Source organism: Balaenoptera borealis (genome assembly GCF_965194805.1).
Source record: "Balaenoptera borealis genome assembly, chromosome: 7".
NCBI lineage: Eukaryota > Metazoa > Chordata > Mammalia > Artiodactyla > Balaenopteridae > Balaenoptera > Balaenoptera borealis.
The window spans coordinates 16,053,760-16,077,517 of record NC_138864.1 but is presented as its reverse complement, the minus strand read 5'-3'; the positions used below and the strand labels follow the sequence as shown (position 1 = coordinate 16,077,517).

Genomic DNA, 23,758 nt, shown 5'->3' with positions numbered 1-23,758 from the left:
ATTCTCTCTCTAATGCCTGTTAATATCCTTCATGTAATTCATCTCCTTACCTGTTTTTGCTGCATTCTGGATGATCTATTAAAATTGATCTTACAGTTCTCTAATTCTCTTTTCAGTTATGTCTAATTTGCTGTATAATTCACCAGTTGACTTTTTAATTCAATTTATGTTTCAGATATAACACTTCTTTATGGTTCTTTTTCCAAACCTATTTGGACTTTTTTCTTTTAAATAGTTACTTGCTCCTTGTTCATTCATTAAATTCAAATCATCATTAATCATTTCTTCAGAATAATTTTATAAAATTTTATTTTATAATTTTAGCAATTATCATAATCTCATATTTTGCTTTAGAAAATTTTTGGAGAGTTAGATCCATTGTGATTTCTCCTGACCCCAGTCCCAGTGTCTTTTTCATTGTGTGCACTGAATATAATTTAATCTCTGGGATTCTTGAGGCCTAATTATAGATATGATTTGTATTTGCTTCTGCCAGAAAGCAGACAATGCTATCATCCTGGAACAATCTAAATCCTAATCCTGGACCTTCCTGGAAATGTTCAAAGGTAGCTTTTCCATCTTGAGGCCAGCAGGAGGTTTAATCTTGGAATCACAGCTCTGTTAAAGGAATGTGCCTTCAGAACAATCTTCCCCTTCCTTGTTTGCGTATTACTGACCATTCCATTTGTGGTTTTGGCTATAGGAGATTTACTTTATTTTCCAGGGAACACAGAAATACATTCAAAATTCTATGTGCAGTAATTTATGCAGAATATTTTGAGGGGAGGGGTCTCAGAATTACCAAGGTGTGCTTTGGGAATCTGTGCTGATTCTCAGTGTTCACTGTCTTCTTTTCCTTTTGCATGTAAACCATGATTCTGGATATAAAAATAAGCATGCAAACTTGTTGTTTCTGCATTCTAACATCATTTTCTTTTTTCACATGGAGGACCCTAAGAAAAGACTGTATTTTATGCATTGGAAAATGACATAATTTCCATGGAGGCAGTATACCACACACCAGTTACTTTACTATTACAAATTTGGTTCATTCTCATAGTTCTTTTATTCACTAACCAAACATTATTGGATTCCACTTAAGTAATAGGCAATGCAAAATATCTTTTGGCCTCAGACTGTGATAATTGAATTAATTTTTAAGTATGCAACCAAAATCTAAATAAGTAAGCAAAATACTGTGTCAGAACATCTTTAAATTAGGCAACTGTTGAAAAATGTCTTCCTATCCACTCTCTAAACTTAAGCTTAAAAGATGGTATAATTCAATTTGAAGAACCAGAAATCTTCTGGATTGTTGGATGAATAAAGAGGAAAGGAAATATCCAGAAGTTTGAGCTAGTTAAACAAAAAATCCTATTTCCTGCTTTGTGAATTAATGAATAAATATAAATTAAATTTAGTGATTATGAAAGATGAAACCCACCACTCATGCCACAGCCCATGTCTCCCCAAAAATAATTCCAGATTTAATGCAATGAAAAGCAATAAAAATATTTTCCAATACAATCCTTGCTGAAGTACATAAGACCTCGCCTAGTTCTCTTGCAGCCTGGAGAGTTATGTGCCTATTAATTGGCCTCAGTAGATCCAGTTATTGTTGCAACCAGGGTTGTTTAAGCAGCATGGGCAAAGAAAGTGTCTAAATATCTGAGGGGAGTATAATCAAAGGCTGGATTACTACTGGAGGGCACCAGGGTGCTGAGACACTTGATATGTGAGCAGAAATTCTAAAATGCTGCTTCCGTTCTCAGACAGAACTATGGACCAATATTTTGGAAACAATGAGACCTAGTGCTCCAGGTACAAAGTGGAACCAGAGTATGATTAATTAAAGAGCTTGTAATTCTTTCTTAAGCAAACCCTCTCATTTGTAGTACAGAAGGCTCCAGTCTCACTTTATAATGCTCTGTAACAAGGGGTTACAGACATCAAGATAGGAGATACGCAGCTGATATTTTTATTGAGGATGTATTACCACATGACATTTGAGCAGGACTGAATGGGCTTCACTGTAGCCAACCAAAATAAGATGATCTACACTTGGTTGTCATCCTATTGTGTATGAAGTTTGTATTGTGCAAGGTTTGGGGGGCCCCAGAAAGCGCAGGCTGCAGTTCTCTTCTTCGGCCCACAAGGGTATCTGTATCATTTTAATAACCACTAATTTTTTCATACCTCAGTTTTCCTACCTGGTTTTGGAGATAACAAGGGCGTGCATAACCTTATACAAAAATACAAGGCTAAGGAATTCCTTACCCTGTTTTCTCACTAAACTTTATAGCAGAGCTGTTAAAGCTATTTAATCAAAGTTCTCTGCTACGTTTTTTCCAAGCACCGTCCTGGGAGCACCTGGGTCAGAATCCACCTGGGGTGTTTATTTAAACTACAGAATCCTTACTCTTTTCCCAGGACCACAGTGTCAGGTCTCTACAGGTATTGGGGGCTGGGAAGGAAGCAGAAAATGGGTGACTATGCATTAATGAAAAGATCTTAGGTGACTTTTAGAAAACTGCAATTCAAGAAACATTGTTCTATGGTCTCTACATTTTATTGCTCATCTTTTGATCAACTCGTAAGTAATGAGTATGTAATAAGGAAGAGAATGAGCTATCCACAAAATGAATAATTAGCCTTTAGATATCTTATAATTAGCTATATAAATTTTTACAGAAAGTCCTTTAAAAGTTAATGGTTCAGTTCACTATAAATGAGTAAAAATCATAGGATACGACTCCTGGGAAAATGCTAGCATACTATGAGAGCATGTAATATGCGAGACAGATTTATAATAATTAGGGCCGTTTGATAAATAATCTCAGTGTCCTAATAATGCAATGAAACTTTCAAATACCTTCAGCAAACCTTGGCTCGTACTTTTCGTTTCCCCATCACATAGTCTAAAATGCTTAACTCCATTGACATCACCACATGTCCGTTTATTTAGACTTCTAGTGAGTTTATCTCTCTAGGTTCCCAGGAATCTTGAGACACAGTGAGATGAGCTTATACTGCACAGCATCAATGTTTATTTGCTACCTGTTAGCGGGGTTACCTCATGTTATGCTGTGGGGTGCAAAATAGGGCCTCCCTGTAGTGACCCAAGTAAACATCAGTGAGCGCCCATGGACCAGATCGGCAGCAATTCAAGCTCATTTGGACTCATCCTCTCTTCTTCTTTCCTTTCCACCCCAGTTTTTAGGAAATAAAGCCCTTCATGTTTAAGAATACCAAGAAACTAGTCAGTTTCTTCTTGCCACTCAGCTGAGTCTGGGAGTCGTTCACCCTTGCTCCCATGTGAAGCAGAACTGCTCAGTCCTTATTTGTTACAGCCATTGTCAGTGGACATCTCTGAGTCCACATGTTTGGAGCTGAGATTTGGGTGCCGTTGCTGCCGCAGTCAGAGTTGTTCCCCGTCAAGGCCACAGTGGTTCTTGTGGGTACGAGGGTGGAGGAGCGCTCCTCCTTCCTGCTCCACAGCAAGTTGGCCTGGGTCCCCTCGTGACAGCCCTCCAGGTTCTCTCCCGCAGCCCCTGCCTCGGGGCCAAGCCAGCCCCCAGGAGCACAGCGTCACAATCAGTTTCCAAATCCACTCTCTGAAAACTTGGAATTACTCTGCCTCTTGGCCACCATACTAAGGCAGAGGCCAAGTTGCGTCTAAGACCTCTATCCCTTTCGCGATTTCACTGTAGGATCTTCATGTTTTCTTCCTGACAGTTTCCAATTGCACGCATCCCCGGCTTTATGCCACTTCACTTTTACGAAGGACCTACATTATTACCTGTTTCACGAATAGAAATCCAAAGAGACTTTTCACTTTCACAAAAAAAAGGTGAAAATTGAAAATAGCGTCGGCATCTGTTTTGCAGCAAGCATTAACAGAGGCAGCACACACCCTGAGCAGCGAGAGTGGCACCACCAAGCTCCTTCTTCAGGAAGTACACTCAGCATCAAGCCGCCATAGCTTTGAACTGTGTCTGTGAGAGCATCTGTGCTTTGTCTCGGTTTACTGTATGCATCTGTTAGCAAGATGTGTCCTAAGGTAACTGCTTCTTTGCTTTCTGCCACTTCGGCTTACGAAAGGTTTTATAAGAACACCCTGCTTGCAGATCTCGGGGGAAACCTGTACTTAGAATCAGCAGGGCAGGGTTAGGAATCGTGTTCTTTCTCAAACCAGAAAGTTCAGGGGTTTCTCTGACCCCCCCAATTCCCAGCAGCCCTTATATCCTTCATATCAATAATAGATACTTCATATTACTCCCTCCCTCACCAAGAAAAAATTAAAATACGATCCAACCTAATACAGTACCTTACCGCATACATAGAATATACCATATAAGCAAAACTATAACCGTAAAATATTTTTAGCAATACCAAACAAATAACACAGTTATAAATATTCCTGCAATTTGTATACTCTGTCAGGACAAGAAAATAAATGCATTAAGGGAATTCTCTGCACGTCTCTAAGACCTCAAAAGTAAGAAAAAGAGTCAACTTGCCTAAGAACTGTTCAATTACCTTTACAGTGTATTGTACCACACCTAGCACGGTCACTTACGCATTACAGAATTTTATGGGGGAAGCTATGTGCAATTTTTTAAGAGGCTCACCAATGTGAAGTTTCAATTTTAATTATTTTATGCATTAAAATATGCAAGAGATGTTTTGCTAATTGGTGTGTGTGTGTTTAGCTATAGAATTTTCTTGTAGACAGAGACTTTGTAAACAATATTTTTCTTACGTAATAGAAGTAGCAAATCAGATTTTCTCTCTAAGAAATGATGAAATAAATCACTGAACTGGTAGCAAGAGGAGAAGCAAATAAACACAGGGTTAAGGAAATACAAAGGGGAATTTCAGGGTAGTTCATAGTCGAGTGCTAGAAAAATTATCAGCAGTTCTGCCACTGAGAACAGAAGGAGCTGACCTGGTCCTCAGGTCATCTGGTCCAGGTCCCTTGCAATATATATATATTTTTTTCAATAAATCCTAGATGCTTGGCTTTCCCAAGCCTGGGTTCCACATGAATGAGATTCCTGATAGCCTAGCATAACTATACGAGAAAACCCTCTTTCTGGGGCAACTTTACTGAGTCTCTTTCTTGTAATCAGAAATCTCAAAACGAGTCATTTCTGTGATCATCTCTTTTAGAAGATGATTTTAAGACAATGATAAACATTTTTCTATTAAATTTATTTTGAAATAGTCAATAACCCACATGTTGAGATGTTTGTAATTAGCCTTTGAAAAGCATGTCTATGCTTAAAGAAATTTACAAGAAGACATTTTCCTGTTACTGTGTCACTTCCTCTTTGACTCAGAGGAATTTGGTGGAGGACAGCCGGTCCCTAAATAGGCTGATAACCCAATAATTACAATGAGTCCTTCCCACCAACCTAACAGAGGAACCCACTGAATATTACAGGCTCCACTTCAATAGGAAGAACTCCTTAAGTATTTTGGGATGAGACCCTTTGACACCTTACGACATTTGTGGGTTTCATTTAAACCTTGGGGTCTGGGAGAAACTGCTGAACTCCATATTTTGTGGGGACTATAGAGTATGTTCAAATGTTATGCTCATTACCGAAAACACTCCTCCAATTTTAAATGCCAGCCTCACCAAGATTTAATACATACAGATCTACCTTTCCTTCCTTCCTTCTTTCCTTTTTCCCTTCCTTCCTCTTCCTCTTTCTTTTCTTTCTTTGTCTCTTTCTTTCCTTCCTTTTAACTTTTATCTTTTCTTTCCCTCTTCCTCTTTCAAAAAGTACATACTGAAAACATGTGCAGTTTTGACTTTCTGCTGAAAGATAATTCCCTGAGATGAATGATTGTTATATTTTACAGTGAGATCATTGCTCACAAGCCATAGGATTAATATGTGTTGATTGGCCAGATTTGAGCTGGCTTTTATCTCTGGCATTTCCTCATTTCAGGGAAAGGGTTTTGAAGCTCTCTACCAAAGCAACACAGAGCTTTCTTGCTTTCTTTCTCAAGATACCAGTGAAAATGTTTTTTTTAATGGCACTAGGTTGGTGTTCAAGTTCACCTCTGGCTCTAGCTACAGTTCAATCCTTCTGGCTTATTCCTCAGGACACACTAATAGGTTATTTTAGAACTTCAGAATGACTAATGGGGTGTCAAAAACTAAACCACTGTACTAGTCAAAAAACTTGTACTCTACAATAATGCACCAAGGCTGCTGCCACCATCCTTTCAGCAGAAATAAGTAGACATGATCCATGATCCTTGTGTTCAGGCCCAGCCCATCAGCTTGGTCCACAGAAGCCTTTATGAGCTGTTCCCCATACACTTGTGATCAAGTCTTACCTTTCACCATCCTTGCTCCTCCCACGCTAGTTTCCAGCCATAATAATGACTTGCATTTCATTCCTAATTCCTCCAGTGGCCTTGATCACTCCTGCATCCAAGCCTTTGCACACGATTGCTCCACTGCCTGGAATGCCACACCTGGCCGCTTACTCCTGGTTTCCACTGTTCTTCTTTGAGACTCAGCCTCTGATACCTGGTCTGACTCTTCAGTGCTGGGTGAATGCCCTCTGTATGAGTCCCCTTCCATCCCTGCCTGCACATATCATACAAGTTTTTGCACTGTATCTAATTGCCTAGTTATTTTCTCATTCTTTCCCATTAGGTTGTCCTATAGTCAGGGTCTCCTGTGACATTTACATCAGCATATCACCTCCTTTTCACACTGTCTCCAATGAACGTTTGCTGAATGAAGGCGTGAAGCATGAATGGATGTGTAGAGGTGCCTCTCGTGCTTTTGCCTCCCTCCCCACTGCTTCCCAGACTCCAGATCAGCTTCCTAAGGACAGACAGTAGTGATTTCAAATCCTGGAAGAGAAGGGACTGGGTCTTTTTGGAGGTAGTCAAAACTTTTCCTCTTTTGTTAGACATCAGGAAAATTTGGAGAGAGAGGACTTCTTACTAGCTTCAGGTGGCCCATTTCCTCTGCTTTCTCTCCTGGTCTCTCTTCCTGAGCCCTACACCCATAATTTAGATCTGTTTTTTAAGATCTTACAACTCCACATTGTTCTTCAGCTTCCAAACTCCTTTAACGCTTTCCTCTTACTGCCTTTATCTATCCAGTGCCCCATTCCTTCATAGCTTTGTTCTCATTTTTCATGGGAACAATACATAATAATAATGGTGGTAACAATAATTAACGTGAGTTGAACCCTTTACTAGTGAGACATGCTCCAAGCACTTTATTTCATGATTTCTCTTATCCTCACAAGGTAGGAACTATTACTCTTATTCTTACTTTACAGGTAAAAAACTTGAGGCTCAGTAATATTAAAAACAACAACAACAACAACAACAAAAAACACTACCCAAAGCCACATAGCTAAGGCTAGGGTTTCCCTCCAGCCCCACCTTGTCATCAAGTAAAACAGAGACAGAGCCTAAACATAGAAGAAATGTTTCAGGAGACAGGAGACAGAGCCTAAACATAAAAGAAAGTCTGGGTATAGTGGTAGGAAGTTTCTAAGACTATGGCAGATTAAAAGGAAAACATTTGTTTCCTTATCACTATTTTGGTGTTGCCTTTTTCTTGTTACATAAGTGTAATGATAAACTAATTTGCTATATCATGCAGACTTATTTTAGGATATAGCAAAAATTTTAAGTGCATACAGTGTTGTAAATAAAATACACACTAATCTAGTTACCATACAACAGTTATTTTGATTTGAATCTGGGAAAATATGTTAATAACAGTATATGTATTTATCAGTTTTAAAAAAAAAGGAAAACATATTTGGGAAGGGGACAGGGCATGGGGGGAGGGGCTGCTGGAAATGAACTCTAATTTTACCATGTGGGTACAACACCCTGTCTTTGTGTAATACAGTGGCAAGACGCTGGCATAGCAAGGGCAGTTGGCATCTGGAAACAATGTCATGGCTCTGAGTCCTGTCCCTGCAATGGCACTAGAGCTGGCAATGACTCTGTCCTCCCTCACAGTCCTTCACGGACCAGCATCCAGCGACATCGGCCCCCTTCTCCCACTCTTTTCGCTAGGTCTCTGTAGGGTTGCGTGAAAGCTGAAATCAGATAGATTTTAGTTTGAATCCTAATTCTTCCACTTATTCATTGTGTGATCTTGGGTAAATTAACCTCTCTAAGGGGCAATTTCCTAATTGGCAAAATAGGGTGGATGATATTGTTACCGTTATTAAGATTACAAAGATTTATCATATGCAGCTTTGTGCAAAGCATGAAGTAAACGCTCAAAAAATGTTAAGTCCTTTCCTGTTCTTCTCACACTTTCCCCCGTCTCTCCCTCCCTGAGCAAGTCAGTAAGCATTGCATGATCCATTCTTCAGATTAGAAGGCAGAAAAAGATGGCAGATAAGGGAGTCAGTTTGAAAGACCCATTTCTAGCACACTATTTATCCAAGCGGAAAGTAGACTAAACCAAGAGCAGACCAAGGTGTGGTTCTGGCTGCAGAGTAGACAAGTCTGTAAGGCAGCATGGAAAAGCCAGCCAGGCCTGAGTACATATGCTCGCTTAAAATATTATCATGGTGGGAGGGCTTCAAAGCAGCAGGGAAAAATTTTCACAGTAAATGATGCTAGAACTATTGGCTAGCTATTTGCGAAATAGTAAAATTAGAGCAGTACAATGAAAATGAATTAAAGAGTTAAATATAAAAAAGTAGAACCATAAAAATGACTAGATATAAATCTAAGTATTTATGTTATTCTGGGAGCAATAAGGGCTTATCTCAGCAAAAAATGAAATTAGGAGACTATAATGAAAAAAGATAGCCACATAAATAATGTTTATGCAAAACAAAAAAACCTCATAAAAATTAAAAGGAAAATAATATATTTGCAACATAATAACAGAGCTCTTCTAATCAGTAAGAAAAGACCAACATAATAGAAAAATGTGCATAATAGAAAAATATATATATTTCAATATATATACTGAAATGAACTCACTAATGACCTCATTAGTGATCAAGTAAATGTAAATTAAAACACTAAGTGAAGATTTTTAAATTGATAGGGAAGTTTGGGCAGAAATGTGAGGAAATGAGCATCTCTGTACACCTCTGGTGTAAATGTATGTTGGTATAACGAACCTGGAGGTTTGTTGGGCAGTGTTACCTTTTCTCTTGCCTTTGGACAGCTGTAGCCGTCTGATTTTATCTTGTCGTTGGTGGGTGTCTTTCTGGTTATCTGTGAGGAGCCCCACCAGAGCAGGACCTGGGCTGTTTTCTTATTTCTCACCTGCTCTTTCAATACTGCTTTTCTGAGTTTATCTGTTTGTTCTACAGCCTGAAACATTATTGGTATAATCAATTGAGATTTACTGAACAGTCTGTACCTAGGAAGAAAACTCTCACAGTGATCTCTACTGAATCTTGACAAGAAATTCAACACCTGAAAACTGATTTCAAGGAAATGATCAAACTCGTGCCAAGATTCTTAACACAGTGTAATGTGTAACTGGAAAATTTGAAAAAAAAATCTAAATATTTAGACATAAGGAATTGGTTAAATAAATGTCAACAAGTAGAATTTCATAAAATCATTAAAATAATATAGATAAATATTGAATTATATGGGGGAAATGCTCATATTAAATCCTGCAGTGATGAAGTAGTTACTACAGAGTTTTGTGTATAGTGTGATTCCAATTCTGTAGAATAACAACAATAAAAAACTATATAATGCATGCTTGTGTATAAGGAAAATAACACATATTGTTTAAAAAGAGATAACTCTCATGAGAGCCTCCTCCACTCTCGTTTTGTTTTTTTGTTTGTTGGTTTGGTTTTTTTACTCGTACTTCACATACCTGTGATGCTGACTGCCATGGTCTGATTGTTGGAAAAAGTCTGACCATTTTACCTTCTCATTTTCCACTCCTGACCTGTGCACCGCCTTCCTGACTTTTCCAAATGGCTGTTTGCACCCTGCCCTCTTTATTTCTGATGACTGTCCCAGCCAAGCTTCCGAATGGGGTCCATGGGATGAGCAGGTAGCAGCCACCAAGAGAGAGATTCTCCTGGAGAAAGCAGCTTAAAGGAGCCGGGCTGAGCAGGCAGTAGCTAAAAGCATTCCTGCATAGTATGCTGTCTCGAGAGTTTTCCACCGGATACTTAAAATGGGCATTTCGAAATGCATTGTATCAAATCAAGTTTATTCTGAAAATATGTCACTCTCTTCGCAGTTTCTCTAAGTGGTTCTATTGCTGTTGAAGGTTATTATTTCCAACAACCCATAGAAAAAAATTTCTCCAAATAAATTGGAGTGTCTCAACTTACATGCGTAACTTTTTCCTATTGCTAATATGGAAGCTAGGTACTTGCCTTAAAGTAATTTCCATTATCCCTCTCATGCATCTAATATTTATGTATTTCAACAAAGATTACCGTGAAACACTATCTAGGGAAGTGTGCAGCTGCATATTAATTTATCCTATAGGAGCAGCTCCAGACATGTTAAATTGCTTAGTGATTGGGTAGCATTTGAAGATGGAATAGCCCAGTTGGGGGATTGGGGAATAACACTTTGTCTGGTGTGTCTGAAAGAATATATAAAATAGATAACTAATAAGGACGTACTGTATAGCACAGGGAACTCTACTCAATACTCTGTAATGGCCTATATGGGAAAAGAATCTAAAAAAGAGTGGATATATGTATACATACAACTGATTCACTTTGCTGTATGCCTGAAACTAACACAACATTGTAAATCAACTGTACTTCAATAAAAATTGAAAAAAAGAAAGAAAAGAATGCCAACAGAAAGACTGTTCCAGAGATACCCCCAAGACTAGAGAGAGGAAGGGAAACTTGGGAATGGTATAAGCCATGGGTGTGGAAGATCAGATAGATAATAATTAAACAATGAAGAATATCAACATGAATATGAATCTCTAAACTTCTCACCATGGGCTCCGTGGCTCTCTAGGATCTGACCCTGTCTCCTAGAACACTTCCCCTTCACCCATGTTGCTTCACATGCTCGCTCTTGCCCTATTTCATTTCCTGCAACTCTGCCCCTCAGAGCCTTTACTTTTTGCCCAGGAAGCTCTACCTGCAGATAGCACCCTGGTTGCCTGTTCTCTGCCTCTGAATTTGTGCTCAGAAGACACTACTTCCTGAGGTCTACCTAGTTACCTTATCTGAAGTAGCTCCTGCCCCTTCATCTCTCAACAGTGCACCACCAACAACACCCACCCTTCATCCTATTACCATCTGTATTCCCTTTAGGACACTTATCACCATGTTTGTTTGTATATTTCCTTATTGATTATTCATGTCATTTCGATGAATTGTCTCATTCGGAGCAGGGACCTGGAATGTTTTGCTTACCACCCTATCTCCACTGCCTGCAACAGTGCCTGGAACATTGTAGACACTTGAATAAATCAATAAACTATCTCGGACCCAGTACTACTTCTGCATGAAATGGCGATGAATTAAGTATACCAACAATTAATTATATCAACAAGTAACTTTTGAAACTCCTATATTATCATCTTAGAACAGTTCGTTGCTATAGACTTTGTCACCTTCTGTCATTAATGTGTATTTCCTAACAATTTCTCTTTTTTACCTTCTTCCTAGCTCCCTCTTTTCCCTGCAACAAATATTTGTGGAATGCCGGTATCCCGTTAGGCCTGAAGATGCAGGGATAAACATGAAATAATTCCCCTTTCTGGTGTTAATAGTTAAGTGACAGACTGATTTAAAAAGTAAGTAGATACTGTTTTTTCTTTTTAGTAAAATAAAAGCATAGTGAATGGAACATGGGAGCTTAGATTGCCCTGAAACACACACACACACACACACACACACACACACACACACACACACACACACACACACACACACACACACACCGGTAGCTCCATACAGGAACTGTCACTCTAGGCTGCAACCACCTTTTGTTTCTCTTTACCAGGTCAACGTGGAGTAAAGTTAGCAATCTGGCGGGCGGTGGAATTCAAGCCATTATCTTTCCCTTGTTCTTTACTAAATGAGGGGCTTCCTACAGATATGAAGGCAGCTTCATGCCAGCTGAGTCACATAACCTCTGCTCTAGTTGCATTTTCTAAAGTGATGTCCAGAGAGTGGATGAGAAAGGCTGCTGAGGCTGGTGGGACCTTAAGAGTAGATGTGCTCTAGTAAGAGTCTGTGGAAGTCAGATTAGAGTAATGCTTCTACCATTTGGGTCATTATATAGAATTAAGAGATTAGCTTGGCCAGCTCTGCCCTTTCGTCATCTTTCAGTCATTGCTATTTATCTGAAATTCTATTTGGAAGTAGTGAAAGAAGAGAGCAAAATTGAGTCACTATACACCCTGAATCCTACGTTTCTACAATAATCCCCCACTCTGCTGAAGAGTTGCTTCCAGAAAGCACTGAAGAGGTAAAAAAGGAAATATTTTACATGGATTCCTTCCTTAAAATGTTCAATTATCTTCCTCAACTCCTTTGTGGAATAAGGTAGAGTACAAAAATATAAAAGTGCATGACAAGTCATCTCAGCAGGTAATCTTGGCAGAATATAAGTAAAGACACACGTTATGTAACTGCAAAGCCACAGGGATTTTACTAGCAATGTGATCTTGGGCAAATGGCAGACTTTGTCTTATGTTCAGTTTCTCCATCTGTAAAGGAAGGATAACAAATACCTACCTCAAGGGCTATGCAAGAATTAAATGAGAGAGTGGTTATAAAAAGGACCATTTTTTGTTTAGAGAAGATCAAATATAATTTGGGAAGATGTAGTCACAAGGGAACTCTGTCTCCGCCTCCCACATTTTACTTTAAATGTTTCAACCATAGGGGATGTTGTCTCTTCTCTATGAGTGGTGTGTACGGCTTGAAAAAAAATTACCTTTATGAAGACTGGATTTGCCAAGAAAGTGTTTTCTTTTCTTTTTCTACAAAACTATTGACATGCGGGCTGTACAATTTTTTATTTTAATTGACCCACAATTTTGAGGCAAATCATTTATAAAATTTACATTTTAAATGGTTTTTGAGGGTGTAAAAGCCATTTGTAGGCAGAGATATTAACAATGAGATTTCACTTTCCTCCTTGAAATGGCTGAAAGTGGCCGCAAACCCCTCCCTGGAGAACACCCCAAGTGGTGAGTGGCGCTATTCTGGGAGATGGATCTCATTGGGCATTGATGCACCCGGTGGTGGGGTGTTGGTCATAGCTCTTGAATGTGTTACATTAGACTGTGGCCCTGTTTTGGTAGCTTTGGATTTTTGACAGAAGTGTAAGAATAACCAACTACCCCCTCTCCCTCCTAAATCCCTTGGTTTTTACAACTAGTAACCTGAATTCTTCTCCATGGACACAGATGTGTTTTGTATTCATTTCAGTGTCTCCCACCCAGTGATGTTAACAATGTGTGTGTATTTGTTTTGCTTAAGGATGTGACTTATTCTAGACACAGTGTGCTTTTACTGTGTGTTTTTCTAAAACATACTCCTAGACAATGAAAACTTTGTATACATCCCAACACACACACACACACACACAGACACACACCCCTAATATCTATGCATCTCTGTTACTTTATCCTTGTAAATATGACTCACATTAGCCTGCTGAAGCACAGAAGATAAGGATAAAGCAGGTAAATCCTGGTAATCCCAGAACAATGATGGGAAGGGAAATTGTTTGCTCAAGAAACTGTTAAACCCTTTGCTTTCAAATGTGCATGCAGTGGAGACTATAAGCTTCCTGAACTTTTTCCTGCTGTACCTTTCACTCCATTTCTATTCCTGCTAGCCAGAAAAAAAGCCTAATGGTGATATCCTATGCCTAGGTGGGTTTTTGAGGTCACAGGCAATTATTGGGAGGGATGATTGGTGAATCTGCCTTATAGGAAATGCTAAAATAATTTTTTAAAAAATCTTGTATTCTAATGGAAGGAGTTGGTGACTTGCTTTCTGGAAAAGTCAAGGGTACTGGAAAGAATCTAAAAAAGAATGGATAGATGTATATGTGTAACTGATTCACTGCTGTACAGCAGAAACTGATACAGCATTGTAAATCAACTATACTCCAATAAAAATTAATTTTAAAAAATCTTGCATTCTAATGGAAGAAGTTGGTGACTTGCTTTCTGGAAAAGTCAAGGGTACGGGAAAGGATTACACCTATGTGAGAAGATAAGACAGGTGTCCTGGGAAGGGGAGTTGCCGAGGAATAAGGTCAGCATGGCCAGTGGACAGTTCTTTGAATCTGAACCGGCTTTTGGTCTTTTCCATTTACACAGTCCAGGAACGGACTTGAACCAGCCACCTGGAGTACTGCAGATAAACTATACTTAATTTCTGTGTTTACCATTTGTGTTAAGGGTTTACCATTTGTGTTAAGGGTTTTAAGTACTAAAGCACGTCTCCACATGCCAACATTAACATTAATGTACAATGTTTAGAACAGAGAAAAGCAATGGTGGAGAACAAACCTATTCACCACTATGATGATTCCTAAACAAACTGAGTGTTGAAGTGGCACCTTTCCTCTTTGTCTCGACAAGTGCCCTGGTCTGAATGTTTGGGTCCCCCCCCCAAATTCAAACGTTGAATCCTGATGCCCATCATAACAGTATTTGGAGATGAGGCTCTGGAGAGGTGCTTAGGTCTTGAGAGTGAGGCCCTCATGAATGGGATTAGTGTTCTTATAAAAGAGACCCCACAGACCCCCCTTGAGCATTCCACCAGGTGAAGACAAGGTGAGAGGTGCCTGCTAACAAGGAAAAGGGGACCCTCACCAAAACACAGCCACGCTGGCACCTTGATCTTGGACTTTGCAGCCCCTAGAGCTGTGAGAAATACATTTCTGCTGTCTATAAATAAGCTACCTAGTCTGTGGTATTTTGTTGTAGCAATCCAAATGGGCTAAGACGGTGAGGGACAATTATTTTGCAGAAACTGCATTTCTGGATCTGGCATCTTCTGAGAATTCTGAGTCGCTTCCCCTGCGTTGTGAGCAATTTTCACTGGGTTTGGGGGGTGTGTGTGGAGAAATAGTGAGAAAAAACATTTTCTTAAGATCAAAGATGAAGATAATTAGGACTATTTCCTATGGATGATTGTTGACAGTAATATATGTTGTGAAATCTCTTTGGGACCATTTCCAAAAACCTATTACTATACTTTTAAAGGGGGAAGATATCATTTTTCCCCTATCTAGCTTTACTTCCTTCTTGAAATCATGTCATTTATAAATGATTGGGAATGTAGCTAATTTAAAACAAGTTTGAGGAGACACTTGTATATTTCTTGTATATTTTATATTTAAATATAAAACTTGTATATTTGTATTTATATATAAACTTGTATATAATTATATATAATTATAATATTATAATTAGCTCTGGTAGAGAGAAAGTATTGGAGAGAGAGGAAAATGAGAAAAGATCAATTAATGTTTCTTCAGGCATATAACTGAAGAGTTGTGACCTTGTTGAAAATGGATGTATCTATGAATTATCCCTCAGATGGTCAGAGATTAAGATATAGAATGTGTCTGGAAATTCCCTGGCGGTCCAGTGGGTAGGACTCCCGAGGTTTCACTGCTGAGGGCGCGGGTTCAATCACTGGTCAGGGAACTAAGATCCCACAAGCCGCAGCTGGGCCAAAAAAAAAAAAGAAAAGGAAAAGATATAGAATGTATCATATTTCAGGTAAAGATACTGCCTCTCATCTTACCCTTCTGATAAAGTCAAATGCATAGTCTGATAATGATGTAATACCATATAGTAACCATTGTAGTCTATTGTCTTACCTTGATTGTTATTTTTAATAATATTTTGGATTCTTTACATTTTACAAAGCATTGTTGATGCCTGTATTTCATGCCCCTAAAGTATATGTGTTTTTCCCCCCATGTTTTTACTTTTCTAAAATTGAGGTGTACCATACAAAGACTGTCAAAAGAAGCTGCCTGGCCCCCAGGGAAAGGAAGTGGTTGGCATCGCCTAATCATGTTCAAATTTGTCTGGGTAGGGCCGAGCTCCGATTGTAACCTTGGTGGGGTTAATTGCACTGTGAGAGCAACATGTTAGATTCTACTTCATAGTTTTGTTACTCATTGTCATTTAAAATATTTTCTAAGAGATCGCACTGTGGTAAGAGGCAGTGTAACATACAAGTTATCACCCTGGTTCTGCAGCCAGATTTCCTGAATCAGAGCCCAGGCCCACCCCTCACTGGCCCTGTGACATGGGCTGTCTGCTTACACTGTCTAAACTGGGAAAATGGACACCTACCTCATTGGGTCGCTGTGAAGGTGACAGGGAGTTAATCTCACTGGCGTTTTTCACAGTGCCTGCCATGTGCTCCTTTATTCAGCAAATATATGTGGAGTCCCTACTATGTTGCAGGGATTGCTCAGCCTGCCGGAGAGATGGAGGTGGATTAGGTAACTAAGATATGTTTGGAGCTCACTTCTAGTGTCTCCAAAGAAACAAATCATGTTGGATGATGATAATTGCCATGAAGACAAACAGGGGAGGGGGAGTGATTGGAAGGGAGCTGCTCTCATGAGAGTGGTCAGAGAAGACTCCTTGGAGGAGGTGACATTGAGCTGAGACTTCAGCTGTGAGATGGAGCCAACCATGAACAGATGTGAGGGAGGAGGGCTTTCCAGGCACAGAACCGGCAGAGCACCAAGGATCACAGTAGAAAGTGAGGTCAGAGTCTTGAGCAGAGCCCAAGCATTTGGCCAGGTGACGGGGTTGAGATTTTATTCTGAGGGCAGGGTCAAGTCAACCAGAGGGATCTAAGCAGGAGAGTTTTTTATGGTTAAATTACCATTTTGAATGACAGTGTGGGCAGTTGGAAAAGCACATTGAGGGAGGTCTTTGACGGTAGTGGGGTAACCCAAAGAGAACTGATGGTGGCTTGGGCCAGAGCAGTAGTGATGGGGGTGGAGAGAAGCAGATGACACAACCTTTGTGTGTTTGAGAAACCAAAACAGTTCAGCGTGGCTGGGCCCACGGGAGGGGTGACTAGTAGGTGGCATAACCACCGTTGGAATTCCACAGACTTTCTCTGATTTACATCTAGGTCCTTTATGGATGAAAATTTGCTACGCTGGTCAAAGAACCAAATTACATCATTGGGCAGTTGCTCAAAGCCAATAAGGAACATGAGAAACGTTTGTTTATGTACCTGTGTCAGCAGAGGGAATTTAACGAGGGGAATTAGTTCCCTAAGAGGTGGGAGAGGCTGAGAAGCCTCCCCATGGAGGGTGATATATCCCAGAGGCTAGCAGCAGCAGGGAGCCACGATCCCATTTCAAAGGGAAGAAGCAGCGTTACTGGAGCCCAAGGGCCGGGATCACTGGGAGGAGCCTGGAATCACCCAGGCCTGTGCTAGAGAAGCTTAAGCTAAGAAAGAGAGGCATCTTCCGCCAGACTTGCCTTCCCAGGCAGAGACAGAGGGGAGATATCTCCTAGCCTTTCTGTCTCCCAGCAGTGATCCCAAAGGCTCAACCAAGCGGGAAACCCACCCAGAACCACAGCCTGCGAGAGACCAAGGGATGGGGGAATCTACTGCATTATAGAGCAGAGCAGGGGAAGGGCAAGAGATGCATCTGAGGGCAAACAGCATGGGTGGGTGGATAGGGGGATTGGGGTCATTTGGGAGCTGGGGCGCTATGGCAGTGTGGACAGAGCCAGAAAAGGGATGTGGTTGGAGGTGAGCTTGGAAAGATAAATAGGGGCTGAATCATGCAGGGCCTTATATGCGTTTGTGCAGTTTGGAATTTATCCTCAGATCATTCAGCAGTCACTGAAAACAGATCAGATGTGTGATTTAGAAAAACATTCTCCAGCTACAACGTGAATGACTTAAAGAGGCACAATCCTGGAAGTAAGGATCTCAGAACATTTGTGCAGTGACCTAGATTATCATATTGCCTGTAATTTATCTGGAAATACTTCAGCACTCACCTTGCCCATGAGCCAAAAGTATCTGTGAACCTCTGAGTGTGGTTAGCTGACCGCTGAACGCCTTTAACCAGGAATGAACACTCTTGGAGGGCAAATAGTTAGCCTATGAAAGACACTAACCAGCCACTACAGATTCTTCCATTTACAGCTATTTGACCTGCCCTGGAGGATTGGATAATTAGCATAGGGAAGGATAGAAATAAATTTTCATTCTGGAAATGAGCAGTGTTAAAATAGATGGATTGGCCTTCTTGAAGGATGCAGGCATCCCGCGAGCCCAGCCTTGAAACCCTTCAGAGGGGCCCTGGTCCGATGAAACCGTGTTCCCATGATTCCCTGAGGATTTTCTTACCTTACCAGGCTAGATCCTGACACTACAGTACTGTCATATGTGTCTCTGGAGAGCCTTTCATCAGGGCAAATTTAGGGGGCCTCGGGGGCGGAGACTGGAGCGCCACCAACCCCACAGGCAGGTGGAATGGCAGTTTCTATCCCTGTGTGCTGATAAATGCTTGTGTGTGGGGCAGTGTCCAAGATGAGACTAACTTTCATAGTTACGTTTCTGTCCATGAGTGTATGCTCTCCCCTACTTCTCTTGCAGGAAGGGGGACCCCTTCCAGGGCCTGAGAGTGGGCTCTTGTCTAACTCTCAGAAATGAATTGTCTGAGGAGACACACGTGCTGACAAAGCAAGAGACTTGATCGGGACAGGGCACCCAGGAGGAGAGCAGCAGCGTAAGGGAACCCAGGAAGACTGCTCTGCCGCGTGGCTCACAGTCTCAGGTTTTGTGGTGACGGGGTTAGTTTCCGGGTTGTCTCTGGCCAGTCATCTTGCTTGGCCCATATTTGGTCTGACTCAGGGTCCTTCCTGATGGTTCATGCATCTCTCAGCCAAGATGGATTCCAGCGAGAAGGATTCTGGGAGGTTGGCAGGACATATTATGGGCTGGCGTCTCCTCCCTCCTTTTGGCCCCTCCCGAATTCTCCCGGTTAGTTTTCGGCGGCAGCAGCACCGTGTTCCTTATCGGGACCTCTTGTTGCGAGACAATTCATGCAAGTGGTTAGCGTCTTGTCTGGCCAATGCGGGCAGTTTCCGTCAGTGGTTCCCTAACACTTCTAACCACTGTGAAAGAAAAAAAATACACTGGACAGATGTATTTTATTTGGGCTATGAAAAGGAGATGATTTTATTTGGGCTATTGCAATAGGGAGAACTTTCATTCATGAGGAAATTTTCAAAGAAAAGGAAGAAAGCTTGGGGTTTTATAAAGGCAAGTGAACAGGGAAATCTACTTTGGGATTCTTGAGGAAGGATGGAGACCAGACTTATCTTGGACTATGCAGGGCAGGGTGGTCCTTTGAAGTTTTGTGGAAGATGAAAGGGTGGGCAAATTTTCAAAAATAAAAGTGAGGTGCTTTCTTAACCATTCCCGTTTTCCAGGAGCACAGCCTTTCATTGTCACCACTGAAGGCTAAACATGACATTGGCTTTGGTCATTTTGCAACACAAGGAAGAAATGATCTGGGCCCATAAGGAGGATGAGGCAGTGGAGAAGGAGAGGAGTGGATGGAATTGAAGGATATTTAGGTGATGGAACCGAGGGGACTTGATCATTGATGAGTTGAATGAGAGTCAAAGGTCACGTGGAAGTTTCTGGCTTAGGAAATGGGTAACTGGCAACGCCATTTCCTAAAACACCAAACATGGACATGGAACAGATTTGGGAGGAAATAATGTAGAGTTCAATTTGAGTCTTTATTGAGGTCTAGAATGTTCGCCTACCATATGGTGTCTGATTCACAGATGCCTCCTAAGCATTTGCAAAGGAATCATAACACCGAAGCTGAGCATGGAAGTTAATAACAGACCAAGGATCACTGACCTTTCCCATTTTATAACTTGAGCTGCTCACTACAAAATACGTAGCTTAGAATACATCTTTCCTGCCAAAACATGTTGACAACACTGAAGGTGTCAATTAAGAGCTTAATGAAGTTAATCGGTGATTTCCAAAAAGAAAAAGTCAACCCAGAATATTTGCACAATTGAAAATCATGCAAAAAATGTAAAAGTAGATTTCCCCCTTAGAAGAGTAAATGGAATCTCTCAATGCCCTTCAGTTTTGCCTCCTGCGGCCCAGCTCCTCCAGCAATCTCTATCCTTTGCACTCTCTCTGCTCCAGCTGGCAACATGCATCCATTCCTGGGATGCTGAGAGAGAAAATCAGCCTACTTTCCCTACATGAAAACAAAAACTCATTTCTCCCATGAAACATGCAATTCCTGTAGAACCAGCTGTATGACAAAACTTGAAAACACAAGCAATTCAGCCTGAGGGCCTGACAGAGGAATTATAGGCTCAGACTCATTAGCTAATTACAATAAGTCACATCAGCTGTTACTTTAAAAAAAAAAATGTATTGCCTGTTGAATGAGATCCTTGAGAACATCAGCATCTAATTTTCTGAATGATAATACAATGTGCTGGTGTTTTTGGCTGTGTCAGTAGGCAATGTGTGGTGAGGAGTTAAAGCAATTTTTGGTGTAGGAAAAAGGCATCTGGACTGAGGGTCAGGAACTTTGCATTTAGTCCCAACTGTAACTAACCAGCTTCATGGCCTTGTGCATGAAACTTAACCTTAGGAATTTAGTTTCCTTGTCTCCAAAAGATAGACTTTCAATTTCATAGTCCTAAGAAATCAGATTATTCTAGTCCAGTCTTCACTAAAAACACATTAAAAAAGGGGAAGCTGAATAATTTCACATTTATGTGAATTTATGTTTGATATTTGTACAGAATTAAGGAGATCTGTTGGTGATGGCTATATTAATGTAAGCACACATGTCCATATATATTTTGGCAAAAGTTAATTATGGCAAATATATGAGTGTTTGAGGGTGACGGTGGACAGGAGAGGCTGGGTATCACTCATCAATCTTCATGTTCTGAGTTGTATGCTTTTACCATCTGTCATGACCCTTTCCATCAATGGGAGAACCCCCCAAGCCTCCTTCCTGTTGATTTCCTGGAGCTTCATCCCACACCTCCAGGTGGAAGATTCCAAACTTGGAATCCCTAGACCCTTCCTCACTCTGTAGTTACGTAGCTACATCTGGGCTGGAAAATGGAAACACAAAGAGTAAAAAGAATTAAAAAAGGCAATGGAACAGGATATCCAAGAACTGTGGGACAACTACAGAAGGTGTAACGTATGTGTAATGTGAGCACAAGTGGGAGAAAAAAGAGAAAGTTGCAGAAGAAATATTGAAAGCAATAATGACTGATAATTAATGTCAGACACCAAACCACAGTTCCAGGAAGCTCAGAGGACACACAAAAAACCAAAACCTCAGCATATCATATTCAAACCTCAGAAAATCAAATATAAAGAAAAAAATCTTGAAAGAAGCCAGAGAAGAAAATGCCTTACCTATAGAGGAGCAATGATAAGAATTACATCTGACTTTTCCTTGAAAATCATGCAGGCAAGAACAGATTGGAGTGAAATTAATAAAGTGTTGAGAGAAAAACAAAAACAAAAGCAAAAAACAACCAACTAGGTTTCTGTACCCTGAGAAGTTATCATTCAAAAGGGAAGGACAAATAAAGACTTTCTCGGACAAACAAAAATTGAAGGGATTTGTTGTCAGTAGACCTGGGTTGCAAGAAGTGTTAAAAGGAGTTCTTCAGAGAGAAGGAAAATGACATCAGAAACTTGGATCTGCATGAAGAAAGGAAAAGCATCGGAGAAGGTATAGGTGAAGGTAAAATACAAACTTTAACTTTCTTATTGTAAGAAGTTGAGTTGAAGAGTTCTTTATGTATTTTGGATAACTGTCCTTTTCCAGATACGTGTTTTGCAAATATTTTCTCCCAGTCTGTAGCTTGTCTTCTCATTCCCATCCCAGTGTGTTTAGCAGAGCAGTTTTCATTTTACGTCGTCTAGCTTACAAATTATTTCTCTCATGAGTGGTGCCTTTGGTGTTGTATTGAAAAGTCATCACCATACCCTAAGTCATCTAGGTTTCCTCCTGTTATCTTCTAGGGGTTTTACAGTCATGCATTTCACATGAACTCCCACTAGAGTTCACAACTCTCATAAATGTCCAGCCTGAGCCTCTAGCAATTCCTCAGTCATAGCCCAGGCTCTCCTCCTCCAGGACTGGTTCCCGCAGCTGTCCCCGCTCATGGGTTTCTGCTCTGATTAGTTGTGATTCTGTCTATCCTCCTCTCTGTCTCTAGTTGGGGGGACAGTGGTTTGCCCTGTGACTTGACTTGTTTGATGGACCTAAAAGGAGTTTTTGATCTATCAGTTCGTTCAGTTTTTTTTACCTGTAGTTAGGATGGAGTGATGACTTCCTAGCTCCTTACATGCCAGACCAGAGACTGAAAGAGTCCACATGGTTATTTTTAAGCTGCAGTCTTTAACATTCATTTTATTTAAAGATATGTAAATTCATCTGACATAATGATGACCAGTGAGAAGAACACCTAGGTTACGATCCAAAGAGCTGAGCTTCTCTGCCGTACTCCGTCTGAATCAGGACTGACCACCTTGCTGTTCAGGTCTGCTAACATGACATGGAGCAGATCAAGTTCCTTCACTTTTTTAGATACAAGGCATTCTGAACATTTGGTTCAGACTCTGGATAGAGACCCTCTCCAGCTAAAGATGCCCATCTGTCGTGGACCTGCTGGACCTGGGAATGGGTGCACACATCATCTAGAAGATCATCTGTAATTCCATCTCTTAAGTCTTTATGACTAATTCCAATTTTCTAGCTATGTGTGAACTCCATACTCACAGTTATTTCAAGATAAGTAAAATACCACAAAATGAGTACTAATAAAAATATTTATTGAGCACTTACAGTATGCCATAGTCTTTTGTATGGAGTATCATTTTGGTCCTCACCATAGATTTAGGAGGGAGGCAAGCACGATGGTCCCTGTTTCACAGGATATGTTCACTACTGATTATGTGCCAGGTCTCGTGCTGAGCGGCTCCTCCTAACAACCCCACCAGGGTTTGCATTAGAGTTAGCTACTAATTTATCGTGCCAATCAGGACACTTTTCAGAGTTGAAAGCACTTACTACTAATAATTAGACCTGACAACAAGCAGAAATAGGTATTCTCAGTGGCAAACTGGGACATATGACCCCTTTAGTTAGCATTCTTTTATAGAGGAGAAAACTGAGACAAGAGAAGCAAAGTAGCTTTCCGGTGGCTATATTCTAGTATGCGGGTTAGATTTGATTCCAGGAATATTGAACTCCAAAGCCAACATTTAATCACAGCATGCTGGGATAGACCTGTGAATGGCATCTGTGGTGAATTTCCCAAGTGTCTATCCTCAAATATCCTTCTAGTTTGTGTCATCAGTCTGTCCTTTAAAGGTGAGTTCCCCTGTATTTGACCATGTACTAGCATCAGTGACTTTAGAGACAAGCTAATGCAAGTTTCAGGATCTATGAAAACGAGGATTATGCTTCACTGGAAATGCTCACAATAGCAGATTTTTTTTTTTTTCAAGAAGGAGAGCCTAATTACCTTTCGAAGTTCCAAAAATGTCAAATTGATTACGGTGTATGCTTTTTTTATAACATCACATGCACCGGAGTTATTTTGGGATAATGAGCAATTTTAATCTTGCTTAATAAAAGCTATTCACAGGGCACTTTAGGAGGAGCCCTGCATATAAGTAGTTTTACTAAACCACTTTCCCCTTTCACTGGCATTTATTCAAGAGTATGC

The 23,758-nt window shown here is 40.5% G+C and overlaps 1 long non-coding RNA gene across 1 annotated transcript in view; it reads left to right on the top strand.

The window, feature by feature from the left end:
- LOC309632409 overlaps window positions 1-23,758 on the top strand; it is a 238,085-nt gene that overhangs the window by 91,676 nt on the left and 122,651 nt on the right. Inside the window, exon 2 of the long non-coding RNA XR_014246898.1 lies at window positions 11,643-11,770. This is a non-coding gene — a long non-coding RNA (uncharacterized lncRNA). The remainder of the gene's footprint in view (window positions 1-11,642; window positions 11,771-23,758) is intronic.